Source organism: Myripristis murdjan, chromosome 12, assembly GCF_902150065.1.
Source record: "Myripristis murdjan chromosome 12, fMyrMur1.1, whole genome shotgun sequence".
Taxonomy (NCBI): Eukaryota; Metazoa; Chordata; class Actinopteri; order Holocentriformes; family Holocentridae; genus Myripristis; species Myripristis murdjan.
Window position 1 is genome coordinate 5,782,900 of NC_043991.1, and position 9,747 is coordinate 5,792,646.

At 40.5% G+C, this 9,747-nt stretch overlaps 1 non-coding gene across 1 annotated transcript; it reads left to right on the top strand.

Annotated features, from left to right (window-relative positions):
- Nucleotides 1–9,461: 9,461 nt before the first annotated feature.
- On the top strand, nucleotides 9,462–9,533 carry trnae-uuc (transfer RNA glutamic acid (anticodon UUC)). Its single transcript has one exon. It is a non-coding gene; the product is annotated as a tRNA-Glu (tRNA).
- The last annotated feature ends 214 nt before the right edge of the window (nucleotides 9,534–9,747 follow it).

Below are 9,747 nucleotides of genomic sequence, written 5' to 3' on the forward strand. Positions count from 1 at the left end.
GTCAGTGTCATATGACTGCTTCATTAGCCGGCAAAACTACTTGGTTAAGGTTTGGAAAAGGTCATGGTTAAGTTTATGAAAGTTCAAGATCATGTGTAACCTTATAAACTGTGAGCTAACATAAATCTACTTGGTTCATATTTGCAAAAGGTCATGGTTAAAGCTGAGAAAATGTTTGTCTTTGTGGTTAAGGTACGGAAGGTTCATCAGCGTGGTTACAGTTGGTAAAAGATCATGGATAACGTTATAAAATGTGAGCTAATATAAAACTACTTGGTTAATGTTTGGAAAAGGTCATGGTTAAAGCTCAGAAAACGTTTGTCTTCATGGTTAAGGTTAGGAAACAGTTTGCTAATGACAGCTATTTTTATTTTTAACTAGCTTTAGCTTAAAACAAACACAGATCTCCCTTGAGACGGGCCTCAAACCCGCGGTCAGCAGAAACAAAGTCCTGTTGATCGAGCCACCCACCTGCCCACCTGCCTCCTGACACGGCACTTCCACTCGCTTTATACAAAACATGAAAACATGACATTTCAACGCATCCTTGGTTTGCAGAAACCAAAAGTCAAATGCCAACATTTTTTCCTGGCGGCTGGGCTGAGAAAAGACCCGCACCAGTTTGACAGTGAAATGGTCAAAAAAGCGGCTGTAGCTTGAGAGCCGTAACAGTCACACTGAGGATGATGGTGATACTGAAAGTGAAGTAAGTTCATTGTTACTGCGGCTGTGTATCAAGTTCTGTCCAACAAGATGAACTGCTAAATGTTATCGAGCAGGAATATGCAATTAAAATTGATTCAGAGGTCCCGTTACTCAGCGTTCCTCCCCGGCAAAGGCCCAAGCCAGCATATCTAACTTTTGTTGTGATTTGTAAGATGTCGTGATATGGGTCTGTGTGCACAGGTGAGTGTATTTAACAATGAAATGTAATAAAGTGCAATTCAAAAATATTTACCTTAAATGTTCGAGTCCCTTCCCTAGTCATTTTCATATTAGACATATTGGAATAGTAAGAAAAATAAATGTGCAGGCCTGCTCTCAAATACAGAAAATATATCAAAATCAGTTTCCCTTAAATAAAGAAATGAAAATAAAATACTGCTCGTTTCAGTCCTCATCTGAGCATTTATCACTATTTATCTACCAGGAACACAAAGTGCCTGTTGAACAGCAACACAGCAGTTTTACCGGAAGAACAGCAACAAAGTGATTAGTTTGAACAAATACAAATTTATCTTTAACACATCTTTGGCATTTTTCTTTTTCTGCTGTGATTTGCTTATCTCGCTCACTGAAAACAAACACTTCCTGCTGCACTATCTGATTGGCCGATACCGTTGAGTGATGTACATAATGCACAGGGCACACGGAGATACACCAGCCACATCAAATTACAGCGCTATTAAAAGTTTATGAAGTTTTGCAGAAGCAGGACCCGAGTTCAGGCTAATTTGGTGACGCCTGCTATAGAGGCATGCATGAAGTCCTTATTGCTGAACAACAGTCGCATCCACAGAGGAAAAATAGGGCTGTCAAAGTGTTCGCCTCATTCATTTGTTCATTTGATGACCTTAATGCATTATTACTATTTTTCAATAAGTTTCCTGACGGGTCTCTGCACAGAAACAAAGACATTTGGACAAACTCGAACACTGACATGCCATCCTGTGTGTATATGGCGTATACAGGCAGACTTTACATAAGCTCATCTTCTTATTTATGTATTTATTGTTGGGATATTTTCAAGTATTGATACACATGTATATATAATGCATATACTTTTGTGATCACAAATTTCTATGGCACATATTTTTCTATTTCTTATATCTTTGTCTAATTCTCTTGAGAATTTGAGCAACTGCAACTGACCCAATTTCCCCTCAGGGACCAATAAAGTATTTCTGATTCTGAATTTGCAACCAGACTAAAATATCAGCTAAATGCTTTTTTTTTTTTTTGCTAACTTAGTGCTTCCAGTAGTCAGAGTAGTAGTCAAACCACACTTGTGGAGTGTGTAAGGAGCAAATATGTCAGAAAAACAATACTGTCAGCCAATCAGCACTGCTGAAGAGGCGCAACAGTCAGCAAGCAAGTCATTTTACACATTTTAAATATGTGATCAGTCATGATTAATCCATGACTCCCTTGTGATTAATGCGATTAAAAAACATATACTTATATCTCACTTGACAGCCCCAGGGGGGGAAAAAACAACATAATTGCTCCTGTCAGCAACTCCTACTTTATTAAACAACAGTGGCAACATGCCAAAGACTGGCAACCCTCTGCAATTAACGTAAATTAACCCTCTCACATAGGAAGACGGTGAATACATTATTGTCCTCTACTAGGAAATTTGTTTTCACAAGCTATGCATGGAAACACTGACCCGTCATGAAGGACACTGACAGTTCTCAGCACACAGACACACACACACAGACATATTGGCAGCAGAGACACTCAGAGACAATCACAACAGCCGCTGCCCAAGATATTACTGAGGCAATTTGTGGAGAGCTGTGATGGCAGAGGACGCCAAGCTGCTGCAGACATGAGGTTTTTTTTTGGTTTTTTTTAACAGATGAAGGCTGTGTAAGGTGTGATGATGAGTGTTTCACATTTGAGGGCATTGGTGTTGAAGAAAAAGTCCATTGATCAGATCATGCAGTACAATGCAAAGAAGTGTCTGAAGGAGAGTGTCTGTGTGTGTCCATGTAAGCTATTCAAATAATACAAAGGTTTATTTATTTAAGTTTTTATTTTAAACGTGCAAGGTAAAGTGACAGCAAACGGTAAAGTGGAAACAATAATATGAGGTTCCTTCTGTTAGCTTGCTCACTAATGTTTCATAACCTTAACCTTAACCTTCTCCTAACCCTAACCACAAGCTTTCCAAACCCCAACCCTGTTCCCTTAAACAACTGGTTTTAGTGGATAATTTTACCTATTGAGCTAATTAGGCCCAAGGTTATTATGGTTAACTAGAATGAAACTAAAACTAAAACTAGGTGTGAAAAAACATTTTAGTTAACGGAAATAAAGATGAAAACTAGACTTCAGACAAAAAACGAAAAGTAACTGAAACGATATTGTGTGCTCACAAAAGTAACTACAATAAAATAAAAATATACAGAAAATTCCTTTAGTTTTAGTCTTCGTCAATTTGGTCAAAAAACAAAGCATAAACAGACAAAAAAAAACTAGAAGTAATACTAAAACTAATAGAAACTAAACTAAAACTAAAGCAATAAACACTGTACTCTGGAAACTAACTGAAACTTAACTGAACTGAAAACTAAAATAAAATACGAAATAAGCATAAAAACTAATGAAAAATGCGCACATTTGCATCATCCGCAGGAGATCAAGGGAAAGATGCATCAACCGCACGTAAAACTGGACTTTTGCGCTGCACGTGATATGAAACTGTCGTGTTATTTAGTCGTGTTATTTGTACGCAGAGACTGGATTGGTGAGTCAGAGTGTGCGCTCTTGCAAGTGTGAAGTTTTGCATGAAATATTTGTTACCTGAGTGTGTGTATACGCAGGTACGCTTACTTGTGTGCATATGTCTGAGTATGCAAGCACGCATAGACACACGCTCCTTGAACACAATGCTCTGCCTCAGGCGTTACATCAATAGAAATTCATATTTATGTCAGCATGTATTTTACGGGTCACACTATAGATGATCAAAAGTTTTCCCTCTCAGGTCCTAATCTTATATCTGTAGGAACACTTCAAATGCATTTTTGGGAGCGTTGAGGAATGGAGGTAGCGTGGCGCCTCTGGCAGAAGCAAAGTACAGAGGATTGAGTTGATAAGTGGTACTGGAGGTGGGGAAATGTGCCTCCGACAGCGCCGAGGTGGTAAACAACGTAGAAGAACGGAGCCCGGTCTCTCATGGCCCTGAGGAGTCCACTGCACGCTCCACCAGGAACACAGAGAAAGAACAGACAGCCATTTCGCTGCTGCTCAGAAACTCTGAAATGAGATGAACTCCGAGGTCTCTCCCTCCCACATGCACAGCTCACAGCATGCACGCTTTTTTAACCATACCCTCTCCCGACGCTGCCACAGAGAATTTTGAGTCTTTGAGTAAGCATGTTGGTGGGGGAGCAGGGGGGGTAAATGGAAATAAAGACGGCGAGCGAGAGATTGTCTATCATTTTCAGTCGGCGCTCAGACATGCTGCTATTTGTCAGCCTCATCCCTCTCCTCCCTGGTTTTGTGACTAACAGAAGCTGCGAAAAGTTTAGCCAGATAATTACCTTGCACTCGCCTTGGGTTTTGCTGAGAAAAAGCTTTTCAGAGAGTTTCCCCTCTTTTTTATGGCCGGCCATAAAATAAGAAGTCGTGCATCATAAAATGTCTCTACATCACCGTGGCACTCTTTAAAAAGCTGTCTCTCTTTGGTACATCACTCTTGGGTGAAATATGGCGGGTACCGAGGCCCAAGGTTACCTAGCCTGTAGGCAAGTAGAATAAATCTAGAATAAATCTGGCCAAGAGATTGATAATCTGCTATTTTGTCCTGCTCCAGACAGTAGAGAATATTATGAGAATGTTATTTTTTCTCCGCTTGAGGAGCCCCGCATCACTTGAGCAAAAGGATGTGTCCCCTGAGTCCTCCATAATAACAATAGGTTATACACAGACTGTTGAGGAAATAATCTTTGTCAAAGAGTCCCAGACATGCACTTGAGCTGAAGGACTCTTTTTTGAATTTCCTTGAATGAGGAGTAAAAGACTTATGGATTGCAGAGTGGGTGTTACCAAAGTAAACCGAAATGAAATGGCAAAACTTCCAAGTGCCTTTTGTGGTAGATGAGACCACAAAAAAAAAAAAAAAAAAAAAAAAAAAAAAATCAATACTTCCCAGATTTCAAACCCAAAGCCAAGATATATGATTCAGCTAGATTAATTCCCTTCTCAGTGCTTTTTATCCGTATATATATCACTGGTCATTTGGAGAGCACAATAAGATGGAAAAAGCCCGATTTCTTTAAAGCCCTTTTCTTCCATGATTCCATGGAGGCCATTTTAACAAGCCAGACCGAGCAAGTTCTCTCACAAAACATTACAGTGGGGTAACTTTTATCACTGTTCGTTCACATTTTCTCATTGAAATGCTTATAATGAAAGCGAGTGAGAAATAGCACACTGTTTATCTTGAGGAGGGCCTGAGGGTCGCTGCAAAACAGCATGAGCAAAATACATCATTTAATGGTCTCAAAGCAAAGTTGATCCAATTATCTGTCTTGTAGCTTTTAAAACATCGTTAAGTGAGCTTTCATTGCCACCTCCTCTGCTGAAACACTATTGACTTGCCTGGCAATAAAATACAGCGAGTCTCATACGATTACAACTGCTCTGAGAGCTGGGAAAGTCATCTCAGAACCAGAGGAGCGCAATCAGGAGAGCGCAGGTCTCCACCAGGCGAATCTCCACTTCTCCGGTGTTAGGAGAAAAAAAAACACCTCCTTTCTTTGTCAACCAGGAGAAGGGAAAATACAGAGGCACTGTCTGCGCATCTCCCCTTCTCCAGTGCTCAGACTACAGGTTTTTCAAAGGTTTTGCATCAGCACAATCATGAGACATCCTTGATCATGCAATCATAACTGTGCACAAAAACAATAATAGGTAAGCGAGATTAGACTTAGATTTAGACTTCATCAAAAAAAAAAAAAAAAAAAAAACACCCTTGTTTTGCTGAGTGGGAGAAGATAAGATAAGATAAGATAAGGTAAGATAAGATATTCCTTTATTAGTCCCAAGGTGGGGAAATTTCACGTATTACAGCAGCAAAGTGGATAGCAAGATATGAAGCATAATTTACACTATAAACAGTACATACAGATAATAAGTACCAAAGAGCAATATAAACATTATAAACAAGGAATGTAGAAAAATACTATATGCAGAAAAATATATGAAGAAAAATACTATATATTTATAGGGAAAATACAGAACCACTGCCTGCGTATGTCCCCTTCTCCAGTGCTCAGACTTGCATATTAATGGTGTCTAAACAAACACACACATGCATGTTATTCATCCAAATGTGCAGTGTTTTCTGCAGAATCGAATGGTACCAGGGTCAAAGCAATCTGACGTCTACGTGTAAACCCTCAGAGCGACAACAGCACACTTCCTATCAGGGGACACAAACCTTGGCATGATAGGAACTGGCACTCAACTGTGACATAAAACAGGTTTTTCAAAGATTTTGAATCACCACAACCACCAAATAATATCAGACTGACAGGCCCGGTTAGTATGCGAGATTAGCTGCAGACAGATACACACACACACACACACACACACACACACACACACAAACAAGGACAAGGATACACACAACTAAACACGCAATCCCCTCAAGGCTGCCGTCTGGCCAAGATAAACAGGCCAAAAATATATATCATCACATCACGGTCAACAACAGCGTCAGCACAGATTTTCCTCCAGCGTTAATGTGTTGACTTTTCAGTGACAATCATTTGGCTCTGACAAGCGCTGAGTCGGGTGTTTTCTGTCCAATCATAGAGTTATGATACGGCTCTGGGGCAGCCGTTCAAAACCATCACAAGTGTTACATTAACTAATGGCTGTGGACGGGCACGGCATTAAATTTTCACACTGTCAGAATTAAAATGAACACTGATCATTTTGCGGTGAAGGTAAGATACAGTTATGTGTATTCATTACAAGAAGAAAACATCCTTTCAGGTCTTTGATAATGGGGGAAATACTTTCTGAGTACATGCAGGTAGTTTCTACAGACATATTTCTCATTACCTTGGCAAAAAAAAATACAGCTACATCATCATTTATTATCCATACAAGTATCAAAAGGCAAAATAAGTTGTGGGTGAGTAAGTGCGTTTCGAAAATCCCCGTGGAGCAGCAAAAAGACTCAAAATGTGACATAATGACAGTCCTTTTGCAGATAATCAAGCACGCTGTTTCTGGGGGTAATCTTTGAAATGACATTTTACTTTGGCAGCTTTTTCTTCATTTCGTATCAAGCGTGCTCCAAAGTCAACCTCCAAATTTTAACTGCTGGTGAACCCACATGGAGGGGTGCACGCTAACAACAGTCTGAGAAAAATGAAAATACCAGGTGGCGGTTGCACAATCATTTTCTTTTTCTCTCCGATAAGATTGGGATTAATGCGTGGCTCTCCAAAATGTAACACCACACCAAGAGTACTGCAAACTGCTACTCCAGTAGAAGTACAGTTACTTTGCTGATGTTTTACTGCAGTAGAAGTAGAAGTTGATCAGTAAAAATCTACTGCAGTAAAAGTACAAAGTGTCTCATTTCAAATGTCCTGGCAGTAAAAAGTGACTGAGCTCCTTTTTCCAAACAGTAACTGTGTTAGCTGGGATCTTTTCCATGCAGTTAGAAAAGGAGGAGAGAACACGCAGCACACTACATGCTTTTAAAGGGGCATTACGCTCAAACTGAAGTGAGGACTTTGTAGACTCCCCTGTTTTCCCCCTTTTTTTTTTTTTTACACACTTATTTCATATTTTTGCAACTTCAGTCTCAATGGTTCTCGCTTCCATCGACCATCTGCAGTTTTTCATCATGATTTCAAATTTGAAAATGATAAAAAGTAGAACCAACAAAGGCGAAGCAGGTTCCTCTTCTCATCTTTGCTGACTGAGCTTTTATTGTGGAAGGCTCCACAATCTGCCACGGATCATTCGTTCTCTGTGATGGATCTGATTTAAAATGAAGTGAAGTGCAATACTCAAAATGTACTGAAGAAAAGGAGAAAACACTCTGTACACAAACTAGCTGCTCAATTACAGTAACGTGAGTGAATGTGATTAGTTAGTTCCACCTCTGTGACACGCACTGATATATTTATGGCAACCAAAACAGCCCATAAGGTGATTAAAAGTTTGCACATGCCAGTGCATTCGTTAGAAGAAATTAAAAGAGAAACAAGCAACCACGTTACTATTTCCAGGCACACAGCGCAGTCACAGAGCGTATACTGTGCAAGTCATTAGCAACAAAAGACCAACAACATAAAAGCCCCACTGGAGCCAGTGGAGTTAAGGGCATGTAGCATCATTACCGCAGTCACATACTCCACTCTTTGGCACTTCCAGATCTAATGGTATCTTTGGAAATCAGTCACGCTGATGCACAATTCGACAACTTTCCAATGCAGGGATTAAACCGGGAACCTTATCATTACTCCTCAAATGTAAAGACCACGTTTGGCCTCTTTATCAGTGGGGTAGAAGAGGTTAATTATATTCCATGTTCTGACAAGAACACTACACCGGTTGAAAATGAGCAGAAATCAGTGCAGTGAGAGGAGGCCAAGGCTATCAAAGCACTACGACTGACTGCACACTTCCATCTCTTATCTCCATGTGTTTTTTTTTTTTTTCTCTGTTTTCTGTACTTGTGAGCATTTGGACCTACATGTATGTGCACATGTCGGCGCGTGTGGAAAGCACAGCAGGCTGCTGGAGGAAAGCAGCCTGCTGATAAGAGCCGATCAATACCTAAGCCCCCTATTACCATCTCAAACCAAACTGGAAACCCAAAGTGAAACTCCAGTCAAGTTAATTACCTTTTCTAAATACCAGCACAAGAGCACCTGCATGTTTGTGTTGGTTCACATCGATCTGACACAGAGTGACGAATCCATCAGGTTCGCGCGGGCCCTGTCAAAACAAAGACTTTCCTCCGCTTTGATCACGGCGCTCAGGACGAAAAATAAAAGAGCTGGTAGCCGGCCAAGCATCAGAGGAGGTCCACTGGGCAAAACCAAAGCAGGTATTATTTCTTTATCAGTAATTGCCGGTGATTTACCAGCAGTGTGTTTATTGAGGGCTCATGTTCAGTAGTTAGTTGTGCTTTAACACGCCACCTGAGTGGCTCGTGAGCATCGTGTTGGGCGTACTGCCTCGCCACTTTGAGCCAGATTGGCACAGCTTGGCACGGTTCCCCTGGCCACCGGCTGCCTTTTGTAGCTTTCACATTCACACTTTGGTAGAAAGAGCTGTCGAAGGGATAGAGGCACTTTTGTGTAGCAGTTGCTCGTGGTTATACAAGGACAGCAGCCATAAAATTTTAACAGGCCGAGGAGCTGTTCTAGGATTGCTGTGACAAACTAGCACCTATAATTCTAAGACACAGATGCAGTGAAATTAAATATACACAGAATTATAGATTAAGCCAGAGATCAGCCTGTTTCTAAAATGGTTAAGCTTAAGTTTTGGTGTTTCTTAGTGTATTGCATAATTAAAGGAAGTTTCAACCCTCATCGCTTTGCGGACTTAGGTAGAAATACCCATATATACTGATTACAGGTAACACCCAACAAATAAATTCAATGGTTAAATGGACCTTTTCCATTGATTTTGTAAGTTTAATTCCAGACCTGAAGGAGCTCTGAGCTCCTGGCCCGCCTGTCCTAACATCATCCCATATGGTCTAGCGGTTAGGATTCCTGGTTTTCACCCAGGCGGCCCGGGTTCAACTCCCGGTGTGGGAACACCTCTTTATTTGTGTGAATTTCCCAGTCTGGGATCAATAAAGTATACCTATCTATCTATCTATCTATCAACTTGCAGTTTAAGGAAATTTACCTAGAAAACAGCACCATAACCGCGCAGTTAAAAAGGCATATTTGTGTTTGAACAGTGTTAATGTGTTTTATAGGTACGTGTTCCTTAACCCTTTGAAACCCTTTGATGCCCCTGAACATG